We start from the raw sequence: 26,685 nt of genomic DNA, 5'->3' as shown, positions 1-26,685 counted from the left end.
GTATTGCTTCCTAAGCTACTTTCTCTGTGGTATATGTTCATACAACCTGCACCCTTTCATTGAGATTAACAGGTTAAAGAAGTCACCTGTACTGGACTGACACGAACTAACATTTCGCTGCTGGCTCCTTTTGGTGGGCGTTTTCACTAGGAGTAAACAACAGTCGTGGAAGCCTACAGGACGTGAAATTCGACATGTTCAAATTGTGGTGTAAGATTCTGAAAACTGCCCCGTGACAGATTTTCACTGTTTCCATTGTATTTTCAACGGTGATACTTCGGCCTTGGGGCCACCACTTCTCGTGCCAATCTTCTTTCTTCACAGATAAATAGCAGAATGATCACTCAATAATTACCATGCAAAACAGCAATAAAAATTTCGGTTTTACAGTAGAACATAGCGAACCAAACACATCCGTGTATTCTGGTGGTCACGAGCTGCTGAGCACTGCTGCGCTCTGCTACGTTGACTTGCTGATATTTCTATAGTAATGTCAACAATTGGCAGCACTTGGGCATGATGATAAGGTTGAACATTCATAAATGTGTGCTTAGGGTTTCCAAAGGGAAAAAGTACTTCCGTCACAGATAAGACTCAGTAAAGGTTAATGTACACAGTTGCAGCCAAAAGGTCTGAAAGGGTTAAACCAGATATCTCTAGCAGCTTAAGAAAAATTACTAATGGTGTCACGTACAGAACAGAGAGGGACAACTTGGTAATCAGACAGGATATTGTAGCGAGACCCAAGAGAAAGACAGGCCTCGGCGCTACGTCACGAAGGTAGGCCTGAACTCGCTCGCTCGCTCAGCTCAGCACACAGGATGCGTTTCTAAGCCTGCTAACTCACAACTGGGTGTGTACTGACAAATGAGTATTGCATCTTGTACTGGAATATGCCATTGAGAAGTCTTACTGATTAAAAATACTATAACAAAATTCAATTCAATATCAGTACTCGGTATAAATGTTGTAACGACTTCTTTATAGCATTTAGTCTTATCTGCTTAATAGTCCTCATCTCATACAAGAAGTGCTGCCTTATGCAACAGATAACCATTTTGGCTTGATTTTCATTTTATTCCACCGCAGTACAGCCGTAACAAATTGTTAGTAGGCCTATGGACTTGCGATCATTGTAGGAATAATAACAGTAAGACTCCACAATAGTCGATTCCAGTAGAAGACGCAATTCTCGTTTGTATGTACACACCTATTTACGAGTTAACAGGTGTAGAAAAGCAGTTTGTTTGCTGAGTTAAGTGAGCGAGCTCAGGCCAACCTTCGTGACGTACGCTTCGAAGCGTGTTTTCTTGTAGGCCTCGTATTGCAGTTGAAAGGTTTGGAGTAACTGAAATTTCTGGCCACAGGAAGGTTATCTGAGTGATTTTTAGTGTTATGATATCAGCAAACGCCAGAAAAATAAGTTTTGTGAAAAGCTGCAAAAGCCGCGCGGGGTAGCCGTTCGGTTTAGGGAGCCTTGTCGCGGTTCGCGCGTCTCCCCCCGTCGGAGGTTCGAGTCCTGCCTCGGGCTAGGATCTGTGTGTTGTCCTTCGCGTAAGTTAGTTTAAGTTAGGTTAAGTAGTGTGTAAGCCTAGGGACCGATGACCTCAGCAGTTTGCTCCCATAGTCCTTACCATAAACTTCCAAATTTTTCCTAAAGCTACAAAACACGTATGTAGTGCAATAACAGTTTTACTTAATTCAAGAAAAGTACGGGAAATTATTATTTTTTAATTATTATTTCGTATAGCACGAAGATTAATGCTGTAGTGAAGTAACATACAGCTATAAACAAATAAGGCTAAACGTCTTAAATATATACAGATTTAGAGCAGCACGTAACTAATTATTGTTAAAGCTACATGTTCAGGTTCCTTAATTACTTTTGATAATTTCAAGAGAATGGCGTGCATTTACAGACTACCAGTTATTATATAAGAGTCCGAAAAGGAAGTAATTTTCCATAGCTGCTGTGTGTAATACAACTGTGATTTAATCTCACAAATTAAAACCGCATGTTACCACATAAAATGAATACAGTGTCGCACACAATCATTCATTAACCACATTCCGAAAAGTTAAATATAACCATTATTGTATAAATTTATGCTGTATAGGAATTTCTTACACCTGTGACCAAAACTTACGGACAAAAGTAATTTCCACATCATATATCACTACCAAGAAACACAGTTTTAAAAATCTTCGACCATATATAGAGCTCTAAATTATAGAAAAGTACAGTACAATTCTGTAGAGAAAGTAGCTGAAATCAGATGAACAGAAATGACACTTTTATTCAAAGACAATAGTTACACTGAAGTCACCACTATTCATGATGGTCTCCTGGACATTACAAAAGGTGCGACATAGAACTTAATAGGGTGTGTGATCAACACGGATCCAGTATGTACGCTCTGCAACGTTCGCCGATGCTGGCCTCAATTTTGGTAAGGCGTTCTTGTGGTAGGGAGTTCGAGTCCTCCACCAGCGCGTATAAGAACTATTAGATGGTCGTTGGTACATGCGGATATGCTCCAATATGTCTCCTCAACGCAACCCCCAAGTCTTTGATGGCAGCCGGCCGGAGTGGCCGTGCGGTTCTAGGCGCTACAGTCTGGAACCGAGGGACCACTACGGTCGCAGGTTCGAGTCCTGCCTCGGGCATGGATGTGTGTGATGTCCTTAGGTTAGTTAGGTTTAAGTAGTTCTAAGTTCTAGGGGACTGATGACCTCAGATGTTAAGTCCCATAGTGCTCAGAGCCATTTGAACCATTTGCTATCTTTGATGGCACTGAAGACGGGGGATCGGGGAGGCCAGTCCATTCGCTGAATATGCTCTCGTTCCAAGAGCTCCTCCACCAGCACTGTTCGATGCGGTTGCGCACTGTCATCCACAAAAACCAAGTCAGGGCCGAGTGCCCCCCTGAAAATACGCACATTGGTTAGGAGTACAGTGCCACAATAACCTTGACCGGTGAGTGTACCGTTTCAAATATTTAGAGGTTAGTACCTTCATCCAACATCATGCTTTACCACACTGTAATACCGGGACCACCAAAATTATCGTTTTCCGCAATGTTCCTGACCGCATTACGTGCTCCCACCTGTCGCCATATCAGGGTACGTCCACAATCACTAACCAGACTGTATCTGCTCTCATCCGAGAATAGCATGCTAACATATTCCTCGTTGGTCAAGAACCTACGCTGATGGCATCATTGCAAACTCTGCCGGCGGCGTGGAGGCGTGAACGGAACACTACGTACACGTCGTCGGGCACAGGGAGACCCCGAATGCAGTAGCCGTGCCATTGTGGAGCGTAAGAATGCGTGCCTTGCAGTCCTGTTAAATGTGACTGCGACTGAAACCTCTGTATAACGTGGAGCCCTTCTTGTCTGTTGCACAATGTAATGATCATCTGCTACTGTAATTGACCGTGTCGACCACCTGCTCTTCTTCAGACAACGGTGCCTGCAGTTCGTTAAGCTGTGCATACACATGAAACAATGCTGTGATCAATACTAAACACCTAAGCTACGCTCATCACGCTTCATTCTTCTTCTAGTTTCCCTACGATTCTTTCCTGAAAGATGCTGATGTTCCCCGTTCTTCAAACGCTTGGGGTTGTGAGGCTAACCCCATTTTCGCGCCACAGTCATGCTGGCTTCACGCCATATGACGTCGAACTCTCAGTTCACGACTGGGAGACCTTTGCAAACATGCTCTCGCACTTTCAGTCACTTCCACCGAGTAATTAATGTCTTACGTTCCTTTAGCTCGCTTTTACTTAAATTTTGCACAGCAGTGTACTTCAATATGTTCAAAACATTCGGTTTGAGGAACCAGATTTTTGTTTTGTTTTAATCTTACCATACGAAGATCTGTATGGATGCATTTACTGCTGTTTCAGGTATATTCCAAGTTCAGACAATGCTTTCTTCTTGTTTACAGACTAGGAAACATCGCATATTTTTTTGAACAGTTTAAGTTTTTCATGTTAAACACCACCAAGTCTGCACTTACTTCGGAAGCAAAGTAAGCACAGAAATAGGCCTACGTTTTTTACTGATGCGACATTCAGACAGCCCTTGAGGGACGGTGGAAGGGGCATAGTAGCGAGAGACGGTTGTACACGAACCTTCAGTGCCCGCAGATCTTCGTGCTCGCGCATCTCCGGTCACCAATGAAGACCTGTACCTGTCAACATTTAAAAAAAATTATAAAAAAATAAAAATTAAAAAATTCTAACGTAGATTTTTCTGTGGTACATTAAAAATTTTCCGACTGGTTTTCGAACCGTGCATTTACGTTATAAAAACGTGATCAAAAACTGTATTATTCTGCCTCAATTGCTTAACGTTAAAAAGTTGAGATACGTTGCATTCTTCACCCTGGTATTCAGTAACAATTTTGGAAACCGTCAAAATTCCTGTCTGTATATTTCCTCATGTGAGCACCAATTTTTATATTTCAAATGATGGAATCCGTACCTTCATTAACATTTTCCTCTTAAGATACAATCGCTCCATCTCTGACTTCAGAATAATTAACAAAACCACCAGAAACGAAGAATTACCATCTACAGATATGTATATGGATTCAAGTAATAATGGCTGAAATCCACAGAAGCGTAACTCGCGAACACTACACGATGGCTTGCACATATCCAGCACTAACAAGCTTTGCACTAAGCATGGCAATCATAATTTCACTGATGGAAAAAAATCCCAACATCAAAAAATAATTAATTTAGAGTAATGAAATTTCTGGGAATACATATGTCTAGGTAATATACTTAAGTCAGTAACACAGCAATATCATACGTTGATGTAAGAGCGAGATAAGCCAATGTAAATTTGAAATGCTGGTACGCTAATAACAGATGTAGCCTGAGGAATGTGAATGCAAGAACGCAGACGTGTAGGCATTATGTTGCACAGATGCCGCATATCAGTTTGTCGGATGTAGTTCCATGCCTGTTACACTTGGTCGGTCAGTACAGGCACGGTTAATATTGTTTATGGACGATGCTGGAGATGTTGGCAGATGACGTCCTATGTGTGCTCGATTGGAGACAGACGTCGTGATCGAGCAAGCCAAGGCAACGTGTCAATACTAGAACGAGATTTTCATTCTTCAGCGGAGTGTGCGCCGATAGGAAACTTCCTGGCAGATTAAAACTGTGTGCCGCACCGAGACTCGAACTTGAAACCCGAGTTCGAGTCTCGGTCCGGCACACAGTTTTAATCTTCCAGGAAGTTTCATGTCAATACTATGTAGGAGATGTTGAGTTATAACAACGGTATGTGTGCGGGGGTTATCCCGTTGGAAAATACCCCCTGGAACGCTGTTCATTAATGGTAGCACAACAGATCGAATCACCTGATTGACGTGCAAATTTTGCAGCCAGCGCACGTTGGTTAACCACGAGGATGCTGCTGTTGTCATACGAAATCTAGCTCCAGAGCATAACTTAAGGTGCAGTAAGTCCATTGTGTCTAGCATGCAGCCAGGGTGGTTGTAGGCCCTCAACTGGCTTCCTTCTAACCAACACACGGCAATCGCTGGAACCGACGCAGAACCAGCTTTCATCAGAAAACTAAACGCAAAGCTCTCGCTTGACACCAATGAGGTCGGAAATGGTGGTGGTTCGGGGTCAATGGAATGCGCGCTATAGGGCGTCTGGTTTGGAGTCGTCCTTGAAGTAACCGATTTGTAACAGTTCGTTGTGTCACTGTGGTGCCAACTGCACCTCATATTGCTGCTGCATACGCAGTACGATGCACCAGAGACATACGCCGAACACGATGGTTTCTCCTGTTGTAGTGGCACGTGGCCGTCCAGAGCACGCTGTCCTAGCGACCGTCGATTCTCGTGACAACCGCTGCCTGCAGTCATGTACAGAGGTTACATTTCTACAACGTCTTTCTGAATTAGGAAATGTATGGTGTTTACGAGACTACACGAAAATGTTGCACTGTTCCTTATGGTAACAAACTCTGGTACTCTATAAACACTCTTTGACACTAAAGCGACATTCGCCAAGATAAACCAAGAGTCCTTTTCGTGTTGTAGTTGTCGGCATCTGTTTTATCTTCTACGGTATACACACAGTGGAAGCTGAATTAGACTTAGTTGTTGCGTTAGGGAGAGAGCGACTGCGCTGAGACGGCATATCACGTTACTGGTACGCTAGCAGTTCTTATGGCAACTGTCAGCGTGATAGTCAAGGAGAAGGAACTAGGCCAGCGGTATCAGCGCGTTTTAGGCGGGCCAGATGATGAATACACAACGCATGGGTCACCCTATCCCAAAATTGTGCAGTCACGTGCTTATGCACCAAAGGTTAACCACGACAACGAATCACAAAAACCAGCCTTCACCCGAGTCATCTACGATTGGCTACAAATCCTGTTGACTATCGCGAATTGTAACAGTGGTTGGTGGTCAACAAAGCACGGTAAACTCAGTACTGCAAAACAACATCTAGTCGTCCGGAAGCAGTTTCTTTACTCACTATTAACTCCAGAAGTCGTCACCTCATTTAAACCCTTTTCTTCATCTCAAACCACAGAACACGACTTATAGCTTGAGTGCAGGGACACCGCCTTCGGACGCGTGGAGCAACAATGAATTTATACTGGACTGATGAATAGCGGTATATCTGGATACAATCAGAGGGCTGGTTGCTAAGGCACTGAAAACCACGTGAAGCTATACATCCCAAGTCCCGCCAGGGATTAGTTCTGGGCGCTGCTGGAAATATACACTGGTGCGAACCGAACGAGGTGGCGCAGTGGTTAGCACACTGGACTCGCGTTCGGGAGGACGATGGCTCAAACCCGCAACCGACCATCCTGATTTAGGCTTCCTGTGATTTCCCGAAATCGCTTCAGGCGAATGCCGGGATGATTCCTTTAAAAGGGCGAGGCCGACTTCCTTCCCCATCCTTCCCTAATTCGATGGGATCGATAACCTTGCTGTTTAGTCTCCTCTCCCAATCAGCTAACCAAGCAACACGGGTGCGGACGCGTACATTAGCCAGTTGTGGCATTCTGTAGTCTACCATCGTTTCCTACAACGGCAACAGCCGTTAGTTCGTACACATCGCCAGACGCATAACCTATACCTTCAGTAGAACTAAGCTCTCCCGATAATTTTCTTTTTGGCCAGATTTCCTTAAGAATCACTCCATGGACATGTAGTTGCGTGTTTTGTCTACCGATCTCCATTCCAATGAACTGACGTTGGACTTGTTCACCCCAGCTCCAACCAATCTCTGTGTGTCGTGGGTGGCGCTTGAGAGATCATGGAACGCTTTTGGAACCTCGTAGAATTCCACTAGACACATGTCGTCACTGTCGATGTGTCTCCCACGTACGTACTTAGATGCAGTTGCTCGTGAGTGTACGACACGAAAGATTCTGTCTGGTTGCAAATTGAAATTATCTCGTGGACTACAGGATATCTTGTGATGTAGCGTCGTTACTTCCAGTAGCATTGCGGGTATTTCCAACATTTCTCTCTATACAGCGACTGTGAAATAAGTCGGCGCATAGCATGATGAATGATCTGGAGATTGCGGGTATTTCCAACATTTTCTCTCTATACAGGGACTGTGAAATATGTTGGCGCATAGCATGATGAATGATCTGGAGACATCATGTCACAATGTTGAATAACGACACGCATTATGTTTCGGAATACAACCGTTTCCGTTACTCAACGATCTGGAGACATCATGTCACAATGTTGAATAACGACACGCATTATGTTTCGGAATACAACCGTTTCCGTTACTCAACGCTAGTTGAACGGGTGGGTTGTGGTGACAGTTTCTACAATTAGCTGTTCCTATTGGCACATAGTCTTAGATACTGTGAGCATCTCTGATGTTACCGCAGGATGAATATATTCTTGAAGTTCACTTTCTCACACGTTCATTAAATTGTGACTGTTGGAGAGCGACTATTAGGGTTGAATATGCTGTCGATGACGACGTCATTTGAGGTGGAGTAGAGCCTCGGGTCAAACAAGGCTGCGTAGTAAATTGGCGGCGTCCCTTTTAAAACCTATTAGTTCGCCGTTCACTTTAGTTGACGTAGTAAGACCGTGTAAAACCTAAGGTCTCATCCTGGACAGGGATTTGAACGCCACTGCACCTGAATACTAATCCAGTGCCTGAAACATTTCTCCATCTCGTTCGGAATAATAACTCTAAAGAGACCAGTAACTATGATGTAGTATCTTGATATTCATACACTGAATGTTCAACAGTCCATGTTATCGGCTTCTGTTGGCTGTGGAGGTGATTAGTAGGTATAGTTTTGATACTGAACCAATGTCCAGATATGTACCGTTTGGATATAAAATAAGTTTGGTGAGCCGATCACTTTCAAATCTCCTACTTCACGGCACACAATCAAATAAGAGGGCGCTATTGTCATTCCATATTGTAACTTTGACATTACACATCATTTTCGTCCGACAACAAAGGTTACATGATGCTGGTACTATCACTACTAGAGGGTTGACTGTGGTGCCTCGCTGACGCGTCGCTCTCTAGGATTTTAAGAGGAGTCTTCTTCACGTAGAAGAGCACACGACGACGGGTACTCGAAATGTTGCCCGTGACAGGGGCTCCTGTAGAGAACACGCGCAAGAACTCATTGCCTTCTCTGTGTGCGTACCGTAAGGCGGGAAATTTAAAAGTGATCAGGTCTTCAAAATTATCTTACATCCAAACGGTACGTTTCCAGACATGGGTTCCTTATCAGTACTTCAGATACAGTTTCCCTTCTACTGCTCCGAGGAAAATTTAATAGGTGTTGTGAATCACCCTATACACTTCGCGAGCCAGTGAACAGTGGGTGATGTACGCCCATCGCAGCACTAGCAGTTATTTTCTGTCCCATTTCTGACACATAGTAAATGAGGGGAAAATAGCTATCTATATTCCTCTGTACTGGTTGTCGTCAGATCACTGAAGTTAAGCGCTGTTGTTCTTGGTTAGCACTTGGATGGTCACTGTCCGGATCTGCCGAGTGCTGTTGCCAATCGGGGTGCACTCAGCCCCTATGAAGTCAATTGAGGAGCTACTTCATTGAGAAGTAGCGACACCGGTCACGGAAACTGACAATGGCCAGGAGAGCGGTGTGCTGACCACATGCCCCTGCGTATCTGCTTCCGGTGATGTCTAAGGTCGGAGGACTGCACCGTGGCCGGTCGGTACCTTTGTGCCTTCGAGGCCTGTTCGGACGGTCTTTGTTTGTTTTTGTATATTTCTCTCCATGAACCCTTATTCCTCATATCATATTTTAATGATTCTTGTGCATTGAATACGATGTTGACAGAAAATTCGCGCAGTCTTCTCCGAATACTTTTCTGTCTTATTTACATAAACTGGGTTTTGAAAGAACAAAGTGGTCGTTTTTCCTAATATTGACGCGTTCATTTTTCCCCATGTGCTATTCGAGAGTGAAACGATGGAGAACTAGTGTGAGAGTGTTGTGTGAGCCCTCTGCATTGTACGTAATTGTGAACTGAAGAGTACTGATGTAGACGTAAATGTTGATGTAGATTACGTATAATCAGAACTTTTGAGATTCTGTTATGCTTCCTTGACAGATACGCGATATTACGTCAGCTTATGTTAAGCATGCGGCGTTTCATATAACGCACTGGATTCTCTTATTCAGAAACGTATGGTTGTATCTTCACTGCAACTCCTTGCGAAAATCTTGAGACATGGAATCTACCCGTACTCCTGCGCCGTATATGCTACGGCTCGTTCTGGATTCACAAGAATGCCTAGCAGATGCACTATACTTTGATTAGAATAACTTTGTCAGTGACAGATGTCAATGGTGTGGAGCGGAAATGCGAGCTTTTACACTGGTAGTTTCGTTATGGGAAAAAAAAATCCCCGTCCTCTCTCCCCTTCCCTAAGACCAGAGCAGTCTCTGTCGTCTGGCAAGACTGCTGGCTGTGCCTGCAAAATAAAATCATGGTATGGCATCATTGGCCGGGAGACCAAATCTGAGGCTATTCGGCCGCCTGGTGCCAGTCGTTCTATTTGACGCCACTTCGGCGTAACAGGAGAGCTAGTGACGTTATAAGCAATATTTTATGTTACGTATGTATCATCACATGGATTCGTACCATGTTGCTTGTCGAAGTAGCATGACGGCTGAGAGAAGTCAATGGAGCACTGTAGCAAACCATGCCGAGGACAAGGGCAGCAGCCAAAGTTCATAAGTATTAAGACCGAGAATGCCACAGTCACTGCCGTATTGAGGTTTGAATCCAACATCTAAGTCACGTGATTCAAGTCAGAAAGCTGAATGTCCTTGAATACGAACAATGTGAAGTGGAGCTGACACAGTTTTTCTCATTTAGAATAAAATCAATAATTTAATTTATAAATAAAAGGACATGTATTGCTGCTATTACACATACAGTAGAGCAGGTAACCTAATGTCTCGTAAATCCCTAATACTATTACGATTATTAAGTTAGGGAGTATGTTGCTCCTTAGATGTAGACCGTGATGAAAGACGGAGATACTAAGACGATACATCTACATCTACATCTACGTTTATAATCCGCAAGCCACCCAACGGTGTGTGACAGAGGGCACTTTACGTGCCACTGCCATTACCTCCCTTTCCTGTTCCAGTCGCGTATGGTCCGCGGGAAGAACGACTGCCGGAAAGCCTCCGTGCGCGCTCGAATCTCTCCAATTTTATATTCGTCATCTCCTCGGGAGGTATAAGTAGAGGGAAACTTTTTATTCGATACCTCATCTAGTAACGCACCTTCAAGAAACCTGGACAGCAAGCTACACCGCGATACAGAGCGCCTCTCTTGCAGAGTCTGCCACTTGAGTTTGCTTAACATCTCCGTAACGCTATCAAGCTTACCAAATAACCCTGTGACGAAACGCGCCGTTCTTCTTTGGATCTTCACTATCTCCTCTGTCAACCCGACCTGGTATGGATCCTACATTAAGGAGCAATACTCAAGTATGGGTCGAACGAGCGTTTTGTAAGCCACCTCCTTTGTTGATGGACTACATATTCTAAGGACTCTTCCAGTGAATCTCAATCTGGCACCCGCCTTACCAACAATTAATTTTATATGATCATTCCACTTCAAATCACTCCGTACGCATACTTCCAGATATTTTACAGAAGTAATTGCTACTAGTGTTTGTTCCGCTATCATATAATCATACAATAAAGGATCCTACTTTCTATGTATTCGCAATACATTACATTTGTCTATGTTAAGAGTCAGTTGCCACACCCTGCACCAAGTGCCTATCAGCTGCAGATTTTCCTGCATTTCACTGGAATTTTCTAATGCTGCAACTTCTCTGTATACTACAGCATCCTCCGCAAAAAGCCGCATGGAACTTCCGACACTATCTATTAGGTCATTTATATATATTGTGAAAACCAGTAGTCCTATAACACTCCCCTGTGGCACACCAGAGGTTACTTTAACGTCTGTAGACGTCTCTCCATTGAGAACAACATGTTGTGTTTTGTTTGATAAAAACTCTTCAATCCAGCCACACAGCTGGTCTGATATTCCGTAGGCTCTTACATCGTTAATCAGGCAACAGTGCGGAACTGTACCGAACACCTTCCGGAATTTAAGGAAAATGGCATCTACCTATGAGCCTGTATCTAATACTTTCTGGATCTCATGAACAAATAAAGAGAGTTGGGTCTCACACGATTGCTGTTTCCGGAATCCATGTTGATTCCTACAGAGTATATTCTGGGATTCCAGAATGACATGATACACGAGCAAAAAACATGTTCTAAAATTCTAAAACAGAAAGTGTCAGAGACATAGGCCTATAGTTTAGCGCATCTGCTGGACGACCCTTCTTGGAAACTGGGACTACTTGTGCACTTTTCCAATCATTTGGAACCTTCCGTTCTTGTAGAGACTTGCGGTACACGGCTGTTAGAAGAGGGGCAATTCTTTCGCGTACTCTGTGTAGAATCGACTTGGTATCCCGTCAGGTCCAGTGGACATTCCTCTGTTGAGTGATTTCAGTTGCTTTTCTCTTCCTTGGGCACTTATTTCAATGACAGCCATTTTTTCGTTCGTGCGGTGAGTTAGAGAAGGAACTGAAGTGCGGTCTTCCTCTGCGAAACGGCTTTGGAAAAAGGTCTTTAGTATTTCAGCTTTACGCGTGTCATCCTCTGTTTCAATGCCATCATCATCCCAGAGTGTCTGGATCTGCTGTTTCGATCCACTTACTGATTTAACGTAAGACAAGAACTTCCTAGGATTTTCTGTCAAGCCGGTACATAGAATTTTACTTCCGAATTCGCTGAACGCTTCACGCATAGCCCTCCTTACGCTAACTTTGACATCGTTTAGCTTCTGTTTGTCTGAGAGGTTTTGGCTGCGTTTAAACTTGCAGTGAAGCTCTCTTTGCTTTCACAGTAGTTACCTAACTTTATTGTTGAGCCACGGTGGGTTTTTCCCGTCCCTCACAGTTTTACTTGGCACGTACCTGTCTAAAACGCATTTTACGATTGCTTTGAAATTTTTCCATAAACACTCAACATTGTCAATGTCGGAACAGAAATTTTCGTTTTGATCTGTTAGGTAGTCTGAAATCTACCTCCTATTACTCTTGCTAAACAGATAAACCTTCCTCCCTTTTTTTATAATCCTATTTACTTCCATATTCAGGGATGCTGCAACGGCCTTATGATCACTGATTCCCTGTTCTGCGCTTACAAAGTCGAAAAGTTCGGGTCTGTTTGTTATCAGTAGGTCCAAGATGTTATCTCCACGAGTAGGTTCTCTGTTTAATTGCTCGAGGTAATTTTCGGATAGTGCACTCAGTATAATGTCACTCGATGCTCTGTCCTTACCACCCGTCTTAAACATCTGAGTGTTCGAGTCTATATATGGTAAATTGAAATCTTCACCTAAGACTATAAAGTGCTGAGGAAGTTTATGTGGAATGTATCCCAGATTTTCTCTCAGTTGTTCTGCCATTAATGCTGCTGAATCGGGAGGTCGGTAAAAGGAGCCGATTATTAACCCAGCTCGGTTGTTGAGTATAACCTCCAACCATAATAATTCACAGGAACTATCCACTTCTGTTTCACTACAGGATAAACTACTACTAACAGCGACAACCACGCCACCACCAGTTGCATGCAATCTATCCTTTCTAAACACCGTCTGTGTCTTTGTAAAAATTGCGGCAGAATTTATCTCTGGCTTCAGCCAGCTTTCCGTATCTATAACGATTTCAGCTTCAGTGCTTTCTATCAGCGCTTGAAGTACCGGTACTTTACCAACGCAGCAACGTTAATATCTAATTCACTGCTGGGGTTTTCTCTATTTTCATCCTTTTCTACTATATTACGATATATATTGTTTCGTTATCTGTAATAGGTTAAACGAAAGTTGTAAGACATAAACCCTAAAGTTGGGTAAAAACTGGACATTATGAATATAAACGCATGTCATTTCTTATAAAATCATGACAAAATATTTCACACTTTTGTTGAGGAATCGTCAAAAAACTAATGCAGCCCCATATTTTTTCGTGTACTCCTGTGGGAGCGGTGAGCTAAAATACTTACAGTGCAACGAAAACACGTATTCACTCAAGAATTGTAAATCAGTTCCTTGTAAGAAGAACTCTAAGTTCATTTCACCTAGCCACATGTAAAAACGACAAATATCTCATTTCTTTTAGGAAGTTCAGAATAATTAGGTTCATTGTGTTAACTGCATGTGTAATAGCAATAAGACAAGTCGTTCAGTTGTTAACAGCAATGTTTGAATTCAAATGCAAATCAAAAAATACTGTAACTGTCAGCTCCACTTCACTTAGCGCGTAATGATAAAAACTCGTTTTCTTGCCCTGTATCATGTGACTCAGACGTTGGTTCCAGTATGCTGACATCATGCGCTGTCTGTGTTATCAATGTTCTATGATAGTAGCAGTCGACAGCGTAGCCTGTCTGGAAATCCCAAGTCGTTAACTACTCAATCTGACTGCCTGCTCGCAAACTACATCAGTATGGAAAGGAAATGTCAGGAACGACATACAGATACTCAGAATATTAACCAAATATAGTTAAATTAGTTCCACAAGAGGTACAGAGATTCCGATTACATATTTGATCTGGTAATAAAACCACGAGTCCAATAAAAATTTCACCACCTATGTAATATCATCATCAACAGTTTTATTAATGCTTATATGTAAAATATTTATCTCTAAAATATTCGCGATTCCACACATACCCTCATTAACAAATAAAACTCAGTCTGAAAGAGAGTGACGTTAGCTGTGAGTTGAGCCTATATCACATAATGCTGAACAAAAGAGGAAATTATTGTACAGGTACACAAAAGGGTTAGCCCCTATGGGAATTGTTTATGCTATTGACTTCCATTTTTTTGTGAATTACTAGGAACATGTGGTAACAGAATGTTATAAGTGCGTCATTTGAGTTAAACAGTAAGATAGGAGCGTGAAAAAATAAGTTGTGAACGTCTATAGTTTTCTGCAGTTGCTACTTGTAAAGTAAAAGTTGTTTCGAAAATGTTCCATAAAAGATATAATTTAAGCTATGTACAAAATTAATGTATGTAATAATAAGATGAAAGCAAATTTCAAAGATAAATTTAGTTTGTTTAATATGAAATGTGTTTAAAATTTGTAAGTAACTTCATATGATGGTCTGGAAGTTAAGAGTTGACATGACTATTGTAGCAGACATGTGAGAAAACTGAGGAAGGAGCGAGTAGAGAATGTTTATTGCTGTTTTGTCGCTGTCCTTGGTGATAACATGGTGTGAAGATAGTTTGAACTACCTAAATTTGAGTGAACATTTTGCAATTCAGGAAACGTATCTTCATAGTATGTTTGTATGTACAGTTGCACTGACCTTTATTTTGATAATCATTTCATATGGCGAGAGATGGGAATACTTAATACAGCCAGCAACATTGTCAAACATGATCTTTTCAGTGGTCCGGGTGTTGTGGTGTGAGGCGACATAATGTTGCATGGGCGTACTGACCCCCAAAACTTTGAACATGGTACACTCACCCGCCAATGTTATTGAAATACAGGACTCCTTCTCCATATGCACCGTTTCGTGGTTAATTCGGCCCTGACCTCATTATTTACGGATGACAATGCGTGATTGCACACAGCTGCATAGGTGGAGGAGCTCTTGGAACGAGAGGTTATTAGACGTATGGACTGGCCTGCCAGTTCTCCCGACGTTAATTCCCATCCAGCTGTGTGGGATGACGTATTGCAGCACGTCCACATGCACCAACGACCTTCCAGCGTTGTCAGACGCGTTGGTAGAGATTTGGAACGTCCTTCCATTAGAACTCCTTACCAGCCTTGTAGTCAGAATGGGAGTACGTTTCAGAGTAATCATACATCTTACTATCAACCACGATCCACCCTTTTGTGTCGCGCAAAAAACCATCATAAATCGCGGTGACCTCAGTGAAATTACTTCCTTTGAATAAAAGAGTAATTTCTTTTCGTCTCATTGTGTATTTGTTTCATTTGCCTACTGTTTCATACTGTAGGAGTTCAACTTATGTATAGCCCAAATATCATAGAGTTATGTTTCTTGAGAGTGACGAATCATGCGGATGTTACTTTCGTCCTAGATTTTGTACCACAATAAATTTACAAAGGACAGCGCCGACAAGATGTCATCGACATACAAGGAAAACAATACTGGGTTCCGGACTGATCCCTGTAGCACTCCTGCGAGAACGTGCTTCCAGGACGACTTTTAATTTCTACAGAAAAGACCCTGCTGGATGTTTAAGAAGTAGGTTTCAAGTAACATCAGTATTCTGTCTGTAGCATGTTCCTGAGTAACACGTCAATGTTGACGGTATCAGCTCCATTGATGAAATTTAGCAATGTCAATATTGTGGCCTGATGGTTATCAGAGGCGTATTTCAGGGCAGCAGTTACCTTCATTAATGCAGTGTTTGTGCTGTGCCGTTTTGCGATATACGGACTGATATTTGTCGCATGAACTTAGTTTGCGAAAGTATTCAGTAATTCGGTTGTGAACAATATATTCTAGTTCTTTGTATACAGTGTATAAGATGCTGAATGGTCGTTAATCAAAAGATAATAATGGGATTTCGTTCTTGATGATGGGACGACTCATGCTTCTTTTCCATAGAGTGACAAATACTCCACTGACGAGAGAAAATTAAATATGGTAAGCCACGTACTAAGGTGTCAGCTACAGTCCTGGTCATAGTCCTTCTCATAGTTGTTATGATACCTTTGTCCCCTATCTCTTAGAGGAGATTCTAGTTATTACTTAGCTTATTTTAAGGGAAAATTGTGGAAATTGGTTAAGTATGCTGCATACTCTTTCGGGCGAGAATTCTTCTTGGCATGAGGATTGTCTTGTGTTAAGATATATTCATTAAATTCATCATCAGCTGAGAGCTACTATAGAGTTTTTGATTTAGCCTTTCCGACATCAGGTCTACGGATATTATTCAACAACGGAAGAGCCTATCTGATTTCGGTATTGTGAGCACAATGCGTTTTCATGTATCGCAGCTTTCTGTATTTTTCGTAGTTTTCAGGATTCAGATTCGTGTTGAAACGTCTGTGAATAGCATCTCTGTTGTTCATCATTTGACGTACGGCATTTGTCAGATAAGGAGCAGCAGTTCTTGTTACACGTGACTGCACGTATAGAAGTGTGTTTGTCGTAGAGAGTCGTGAGCTTATGAGTAAGTTCATGTTTTTCGCCATCAGTTCTATGCGCACTATTATCTGATGCCATTGAGTTTCTGAGTATTTAGCTATAGAGCATTACAATCTATATGTTCAATGTTCCTACAAATATGTGACATTATTTTCGATGTGGATTGCAATGAAATTATGATAACGTTTCGGCAACTAAACAGTTCTCTTAATTTTCGGAGGGAGTGTTTCTCAACAAGTCTCTGTTGATGTCTAAAGTTAGGATGAAACGCTCGTATTGACACACAACGATATACTTCAGTTTCTTCGTATAATCATCATTTATTGTATCACAAACGTAAAAGACGGGGGCTTCGAAGCAGGTTGAGAAGACTGTAAATATTTGAATCCCGCTTGTAGTTAACAACACAGTTCCGACAAATTGTCTTTTCAAAGAGATCATGAATCCAAGTGTCGCTTCTTAGATATCTAGAACAATCGCTTCCCTGTCATACGAACTGAGGGCAATAGATATTCAATTATGTTCAAACACGAGATATTTAAGTCTTCAAAGAGACGTTTCTAAGGTAAAGAACGAAAAATTTGTACATGTTCTACAATAATTTGTAGATCATAGAATTTTCCAAGGAGACTGGTGTTAGGATTCAAGAGGCCAAGGCAACTGTTACGTCCTGTCCATACGAAGAAAGAGCATTTTGCAAGACCTGACAATTAAATTTACATCACAGAGGCTGACTGCTGATGAAACTACGGACCAAATGACCACAATCACAGATCAAATGCATATACATTAAGCAAGTACTTAAATTTAATGTTTATCCCAGTAAATTAATTTTTTGCGAAATTCTAAAAGCACCATTGTCTACATCAACATCTACATTTATACTCTGCAAGCCAACCAATGGTGGGTGGCGGAGGGCACTTTACGTGCCCCTGTCATTACCTCCCTTCCTGTTCCAGTCGCGTATGGTTCGCGGGAAGAACGACTGCCGGAAAGCCTCCGTGCGCCCTCGAATCTCTCCAATTTTACATTCGTCATCTCCTCGGGAGGTATAAGTAGAGGGAAACTATTTATTCGATACCTGATCCAGAAACGCACCTTCTAGAAACCTGGACAGCAAGCTACACCGCGATACAGAGGGCCTCTCTTGCAGAGTTTGCCGCTTGAGTTTGCTAAACATCTCCGTAACGCTATCACGCTTACCAAATAACCCTGTGACGAAACGCGCCGTTATTCTTTGGATCTTCACTATCTCCTCTGTCAACCCGACCTGGTACGGATCCCACATTAAGGAGCAATACTCAAGCATAGGTCGAACGAGCGTTTTGTAAGCCACCTCCTTTGTTGATGGACTACATATTCTATGGACTCTTCCAGTGAATCTCAACCTGGCACCCGCCTTACCAACAATTAATTTTATATGATCTTTCCACTTCAAATCGCTCCGTACGCATACTTCCAGATATTTTACAGAAGTAACTGCTACCAGTGTTTGTTCCGCTATCATATAATCATACAATAAAGGATCCTACTTTCTATGTATTCGCAATACATTACATTTGTCTATGTTAAGGGTCAGTTGCCACACCCTGCACCAAGTGCCTATCAGCTGCAGATCTTCCTGCATTTCACTGTAATTTTATAATGCTGCAACTTCTCTGTATACTACAGCATCATCCGCGGAAAGCCGCATGGAACTTCCGACACTATCTATTAGGTAATTTATATATATTGTGAAAATCAGTAGTCCCATAACACTCCCCTGCGGCACGCCAGAGGTTACTTTAACGTCTGTAGACGTCTCTCCAATGAGAACAACATGTTGTGTTTTGTTTGATAAAAACTCTTCAATCCAGCCACACAGCTGGTCTGATATTCCGTAGGCTCTTACGTTGTTTATGAGCCGACAGTGTGGAACTGTATCGAACGCCTTCCGGAAATTAAGGAAAGTGGCACCTACCTGGGAGCCTGTATCTAATATTTTCTGGGCCTCAGGAACAAATAAAGCGAGTTGGCTCTCATACGATTGCTGTTTCCGGAATCCATGTTGATTCCTACAGAGTAGATTCTGGGTTTCCAGAAACGACTTGTTACGCGAGCAAAAAACATGTTCTAAAATTCTACAACAGATCAATATCAGAGATATAGGCCTGTAATTTTGCGCATCTGCTCGACGACCCTTCTTAAAACCTGAAACTACCTGTGCTCTTTTCCAATCATTTGGAACCTTCCGTTCCTCTAGAGACTTGCGGTACACGGCTGTTAGAAGAGGGACAAGTTCTTTCGCTTACTCTGTGTAGAATCGAATTGGTATCCCGTCAGGTCCAGTGGACTTTCTTCTGTTGAGTGATTTCGGTTGGTTATCTATTCCTTGGACACTTATTTCAATGGCAGCCATCTTTTCGTTCGTGCGGTGATTTAGAAAAGGAACTGCAGTGCGGTCTTCCGCTGTGAAACGGCTTTGGAAAAAGGTGTTTAGTATTTCAGCTTTACGCGTGTCATCCTCTGTTTCAATGCCATTATCATCCCAGAGTGTCTGAATACGCTGTTTCGATCCACTTACTGATTTAATGTAAGACCAGAACTTCCTAGGATTTTCTGTCAAGCCGGTATATAGAATTTTACTTTCAAATTCACTGAACGCTTCACGCATAACCTTCCTTACGCTAACTTTCACATCATTTAGCTTCTGTTAGTCTGAGAGGTATTGGCTACGTTTAAATTTACAGTGAAGCTCTCTTTGCTTTCACAGTAGTTTCCTAACTTTGTTGTTGAACCACGGTGGGTTTTTCCCGTCCTTCAGAGTTTTACTCGGCACGTCTAAAACGCAATTTACGATTGCTTTGAACTTTTTCCATAAACACTCAAAATTGTCAGTGGCGTTACAGAAATTTTCGTTTTGATCTGCCTCCTATTACTCTTGCTAAACAGATAAACCTTCCTCTCTTTTTTTATAGTCCTATTTACTTCCATACTCAGGGATGCTGCAACGGCCTTGTGATCACTGATTCCATGTTCTGCGCTTACAGAGTCGAAAAGTTCGGGTCTGTTTGTTATCAGTAGGTCCAAGATGTTATCTCCACGAATCGTTTCTCTGTTTAATTGTTCGAGGTAATTTTCGGATAGTGCACACAGTATAAAGTCACTAGATGCTATGTCCGTACCACCTGTTCCAAACGACTGAGTATCACAGTCTATATATGGTAAATTGAAATCTTCGCCTAAGACGATAACATACTGAGGAAATTTGCGTAAAATGTAGTCCAGATTTTCTCTCAGTTGCTCTGCCACTAATTCTGCTGAGTCGGTAGGTCGGTAAAAGGAGCTATTATTAACCTACCTCGGTAGTTCAGTATAACGTCCACCCATAATAGTTCACAGGAACTATCCGCTTCTATTTCACTACAGGATAAACTGCTACTAACTGCGTCAAACACGCCACCACCGGTTGCACGTAATCTATCCTTTTTCAACACCATCTGTGCCTTTGCCAAAATTTCGGCAGAATTTGTCTCTGGCTTCAGCCAGCTTTCCGTACCTATAACGATTTCAGCTGCGGTGCTTTCTATCAGCGCTTGATGTTCCGGTGCTTTGCCAACGCAGCTTCGACAGTTTACAATTACAATACCGATTGGTGCTTGGTCCCGGCGTGTCCTGACTTTGCCCCGCATCCTTTGAGGCTGTTGCTCTTTCTGTACTTGCCCGAGGCCATCTAACCTAAAAAAACAGCCCAGTCCACGTCACACAACCCCTGCTACTGGTGTAACCTCCTGCTGTGTGTAGTGAACTCCTGAACTCTCCAGCGGTATCTGAAACCCCACCACCCTATGGCGCAAGTCGAGAAATCTGCAGCCCACACTGTCGCAAAACCGTCTCAGCCTCTGATTCAGGCCCTCCACTCGGCTCTGTACCAAAGGTCCGCAGTCAGTCCTGTCGACGATGCCACAGATGGTGAGGTCTGCTTTCATCCCGCTAGCGAGACTGGCAGTCTTCACCAAATCAGATAGCCGCCAGAAGCCAGAGAGGATTTCCTCTGGTCCATAGCGACACACATCATTGGTGCCGACATGAGCGACCACCTGCAGATGGGTGCACCGAGTACCCTTCATGGCATCTGGAAGGACCCTTTCCACATCTGGAATGACTCCCCATGGTATGCAGACGGAGTGCACATTGGTTTTCTTCCCCTGCCTCCCAGCCATATCCCTAAGGTGCCCCATTAAGCGCCTGACGTTGGAGCTCCCAACTACCAGTAAGCCCACCCTCTGCGACCGCCCAGATCTTGCAGACTGATTGGCAACCTCTGCAACAGGACAAGCAGCCATGTCCGGCCAATGATCAGTATCAGCCGGAGACAGAGCCTGAAACCGGTTCTTCAGACAAACTGGAGAGGCCTTCTGTTCGGCCCTCTGGAATGTGTTTCACACCCTGCCACACCTTGAGACGACCTCCCACTCTACCACGGGTGTGGGGTCAGCCTCAATGTGGGCAGTATCCCAGGCAGCCACAGCTGTAGTCCGACCGGGGGATGCGTGTGACGAGCTTGCCGTCCCCGACTAACCCCCATCCGGACCCCACAGTGATGCCCACTGGCAACAGCCTCAAGCTGTGTGACCGAAGCCAATACTGCCTGAAGCTGGGAGCGAAGGGATGCCAACTCAGCCCGCATCTGAACACAGCAGTCGCAGTCCCTTTCCATGCTAAATACTGTTGTGCAAAGAACGTCTGAACTAATCTACAGTGAGTACAAACAATTCGACACAAAATTTAAATGGTTATTAAAATACAAGACTGCCTAGTAAATGCAGTAATGGTGCTACTTGCGCACTGCTGACACACTACTCGGTGGCAAAAGGCTAACTGTACTGTCAGTAAGGTACAAAGACTATTTGAAAGAAATAAACAAATGACAGACGACTACGCGACTTTACACGTCACAGATATTAAAATGCAAATCTGTCCCTGCTAAATACGAAACTACACAATGATATGGCGGATTTAACTAAACAAGTGCGCTAAGAACCCTCAAACAAATTTTCAGCTTGACTACAACACTTATATGAACGCTAAATAAGCCACTTGCTGCTACTTGCGCACTGCTGACACACTGCTCGGCGGCATAAGGCTAAGTGTACTCTGTTGTCGAAGGTTTGGATTATCTGACACCTATGTCACAACACTGATTAAAAACCCAATACAGTGGCTATCGTTAGAAAATCCCTTTTCGTTCAAATTTTGTTCATGAGCGGCATTGACACAGAGGAAGACGTGTCTTTCGGTATCTCCACGTCTTCACATTGGCTCCACGTGGAGAGGTTAAAGCCTATTCCAAACATGCTATGGGCTGGATTCAGCAAACTTCTCTCTCTCTTTATAATCCGCTTGCTCCTCTGATAATTTGTCGTGTTTTATCAGGTTTTCTTCTACTAAAAATCCAATATTGTGGATTAGTGGCTCGCAAAAGCGAAAGACTGTCCGATGTTGCATTCAGAATGATGCACATAGACTAATTAAGATAAAATTTTAGCAAATTTTTCCTGTCTGTAACAGTCCGTTACAAGAAATTTTAAAAACAGATACGGTTAGAAGCGGGTGTGCTGTTGTAACATTAGCAAGTGTTGTGACGGCCAAGAGGGCGTGTTTGACAGCTGTCGAGGCCGGGTTACGCCGCACTACTTTGTAGGCGTCATCAGTGTGTGTGGCGGTACCCTTTGAAGCGCGATGACTGGAAATGCCGGGAGTATGACGAATCTAGAGCGTAGGTCAGCTAGCCCGAGGCTCAAAGCGAGAGGTGGGGAAAAACGAGCCGTTAGCGTGGACTTGAAAGAGTATCTGCCATGGCCGACTTCACTGAGTTGCTAAAATACGAAACAGTGGCAACACTGATAAAATTAGACCCAACCAGTGACAGAGAAGCTAGTGACTTGATTACAAAGACAAAATTTAGACGAGTTCGTGGGTGAAGACGTGCCCTGACTACCAAGTGTAGTTTTTATTTAATGTTAAATATTTTTATTTATAAAACGACCTTAGAATATTTATATATCAAATCACTTAAAGCAATTTTTACATGTAGCGGCTATGAATCAGTCTCGGACCAGACTCTACATTACAACCATAAAAACTTGAATTATCTTGTAAATAAGATAGGAAGTACTGAAAGCAGCGGAGTATTAACCAATAGCTATGTTCAAGATGGACAACGCTAAGTAGTTTTAAACAGATATACAGGGTGGTCCAAAAGTCCGGCAACACCCTCATAAAATTCAAATGGAGTAGCAAACAAGGAAACAGACTCCCTACACACGAGGAACGGGAATGGAGAGACTTTCTAGGCTATGCCACCAACATGGCAGCCATCTTGAAAGCCGCATCTTGGATTCAACTCCAAAATTTCAAATGGGAATACGGTCATGTGACATATCAAACAGGAAGACAATTTCACAAAAAAACAATGCCGTTGTTATTTTAGACGTAGCGTTATTCATTATCCGGTTATAGCCAGTTACATGCGGCAGCGGTGGGACGCACGGCAGCATGTGTGTTACGTGCCGAAGAGGCATTACGCCGATGTTACAGTCCCGAGAGATCACCAACAGTCATAGGAATTGCTCGATATGTTGTCCATTATGTTGGATTGTTAATTCTATCCTCCGAACACAGTCCTGATGAACTTTGATCAACACATCTGGCTGAATTTGACCACACGCATCAACAATGCGCTGCTTTAGATGATGCAAATCCCGTATTTTCATAGGATAAACCATTGCTTTGACATGACCCCAAAGATAAAAATCCAAAGGAGTCAAATCTGGTGAACGTGGTGGCCACTCCCTACGACCAATCCACTTTTGAGGGAACTGCACATCTAGGTATGCTCGCACATTGTGCCCATAATGTGGTGGGGCTCCATCATGATGGAAGAATTGCGGAAATGTCCCATCCTCCCTTAACAACGAGGGAAACACTTCTTCATCCCATAACCTCAGATAACCATTGATTAAAACGTTAGCATGAGTAAATGACACCTAACAGTTAAACACATGTAACATATCAGGCATGGGATAGTCACTTTGCACCGTTTCAGACTCCATTTTATGACTTCTCAGTACGTAATACTCACGATGCCGAGCGTCCCATCGCTGCCGCAAGTAATTGGCTATAACCCGAGAATGAATAAAGCTATGTTTAAAGTAACAACGGCATTGTTTTTCTGGTGAAATTCTCTATCTGTTTGATATGTCACATGAGCACATTCCCATTTGAAATTTTGGAGTTGAATCCAAGATGGCGGCTTTCAAGATGGCCGCCATGTTGGTGGCATAGCCTATAAAGTTCCCCCTTCCCGTTCCACGTGTGTAGGGACTCTGTTTCCTTGTTTGCTACTCCACTTGGATTTTATCAGGGTGTTCCCGGACTTTTGGACCACCCTGTATTCTTATTCATACCATAATAACACAAACTAGCGCCTGCATGGTGTGGCCTGCGTTGGTATCAGTGCGTTGCAAATTTTTTAGCAAGACTATAACAAAACCAATTACATATTATTAGCGTAACATGAAGTTTTATTTAATCACTGCCTCTCCCAGCTAATGGTCCTTATTTTGTTAAAGAAATCTCGATGTGGCAACACTTTTCTCTAAGCAAAATGAATAGTTTTGACACACAATACCACATGCGCACAACACTAATGTATTCTTCCCTGTCGAAAATATTTCATAAAAGTTGTTACGAAATAATCAGGCTTTATACATTAGCAGAGAACAATTTTTATCACGTAAGATGCTGTTTACACTATATTTAAAGATTATTCACAACACAAGTACAATTTATTACCTTTGAGTGGGTTCTGTGCCACCAAAATACAACTATTATCGCAAAAACTGACCATTAAGATTTATGTCTGTTTAAAATTCAATTTAAAACTGCCGCTGCAATTTTTCACTAAGATGGCGGCTAACATAAAACAATTATTTATGGAATCTGGCTGAGGCATTGGTTTACTATTAGCAAATAATATATATTAAATCTTTTCTGTACGTTTACTATATGCACTAACAATGTTCAGATGTGAGTGAAATCTTATGGGAATTAACTGCTAAGGTCATCAGTCCCCTACGTTTATACACTACTTAACCTAAATTATCCTAAGGACGAACACACACACACATGCCCGAGGGAGGACGCGAATCTCCGCCGGGACCAGCCGCAGAGTCGATGACTGCAGCGCCTGAGACCGCTCGGCTAATCCCGCGCGGCTATGCACTAACATTTAAAAGTATTTTTCAATGTTAATCACTTATTATTCAACATTTTGCGAATAAACCGCGCTGCAGATCAATAGCGCTAATGGCTTTGCTCCATTGTAGCTGAACAGAAAACATAACATTTATATAGGACGAGAATCATATTAAAATAAAAAATTCAGACACACGTATTGATTTCAGTGGCACAGAAACTCTACTTTTGTAATATTACTTAACAATATAATGCAGTTTTTGCAGACATCAGTACTACAAGACATCAATCACATCCGATCAGTGCAACTGTTCGAACAAGAAACGGAAGTGGGCTTACGGCATTGTGGGTTGGGTTTCCCCCATTCGGCCGTCGAGGGCAAGTACTTATTGGATTCGACGCCACATTGGGCGACTTGCGCATCGGAGATGAGGATGAAGTGATGATGAGGGCAACACATCACGCAGTCCCTGAGCGGAGAAAATCTCGTCTCCCAGCTGTGAATCGAACCCGGGCCTCTTGGCGTGGCATTCCGCCGAGCTGACCACTCAGCTAACGGGGGAGGATTTCGAACAAGAATAATGATTATTCTAGAAGAGTCATAGACAAGAAAAGATGGATATTTTCATTATCTTTACCCACCGGCATTGTCTGAGATACTGGATTTTACAGAATATTAAATAATTTCACTGCCGGCCGGGGTGGCCGGGCGGTTCTAGGCACTACAGTCTGGAACCGTGCGACCGCTACGGTCGCAGGTTCGAATCCTGTCTCGGGCATGGATGTGTGTGATGTCCTTAGGTTAGTTAGGTTTAAGTAGTTCTAAGTTCTAGGGGACTGATGACCTTAGAAGTTAAGTCCCATAGTGCTCAGAGCCATTTGAACCATTTTTGAAATAATTTCACTGACAGTAATTATTTATTATTTTAGTAAAGATGAAGTCTTTTTTATTAAAATCAAGAGAATTTTCACTCAATTTCCACACAAAACGATGTCGTAAATAATTGTCTCAGTAAATATATGCGCGAATATTGCAATGAACTTAAACGCTATATGTGATCGAACCTTTTAAGTTACATAAAAACGATTATTAGATGTGCGGAAGTTTATCCAAACGTGTAATCCTGTTCAGTTTACTTAACCCTCACATAGATTGTTATCAGTTTAGTAATTAACAGTTGTTAGTAGTGGGGAGAGATAGTCTGTTATTTTAAAAAACTTAATTTGTTAAAAATTTCAGGAGTCTGTGAGAAGTGAACATTATTTCATCACACATTTCTTCCTGCATATATTGAACTTGTGACTGAATTTATTTAGTGTTAATGCGAGAGATGTGTTTCTTGCCCCAATGTAGTGACACAGCCAGCATCTTAGAAATCCAGCCCAGCATGAAGGTGGACTTGTGAACAGGTCTTTCTTGCTTTTCAACTTTTGTATACGTGGTGAATCACGTTGGGGTTCACAGGTCATAAACTGGTGGAAGCGACAGGATATAGCCTCTTCGTTATCCACACGTTACAATTAATTAAAACCTATCATTGCATAGGTTGACTGGATCCGGGTCAGTGAGAGAACATTCTACATTTCACAGTATCAATCCTAACACTGCGTTGTGTATATTCATATGCCAAGTCTCAACACAGACACCGGCAGTTAGACAAGACGTGTAACGCCG

Source organism: Schistocerca piceifrons, chromosome X (genome assembly GCF_021461385.2).
Source record: "Schistocerca piceifrons isolate TAMUIC-IGC-003096 chromosome X, iqSchPice1.1, whole genome shotgun sequence".
Taxonomy (NCBI): Eukaryota; Metazoa; Arthropoda; class Insecta; order Orthoptera; family Acrididae; genus Schistocerca; species Schistocerca piceifrons.
Note: the sequence above shows the minus strand (reverse complement) of the source record.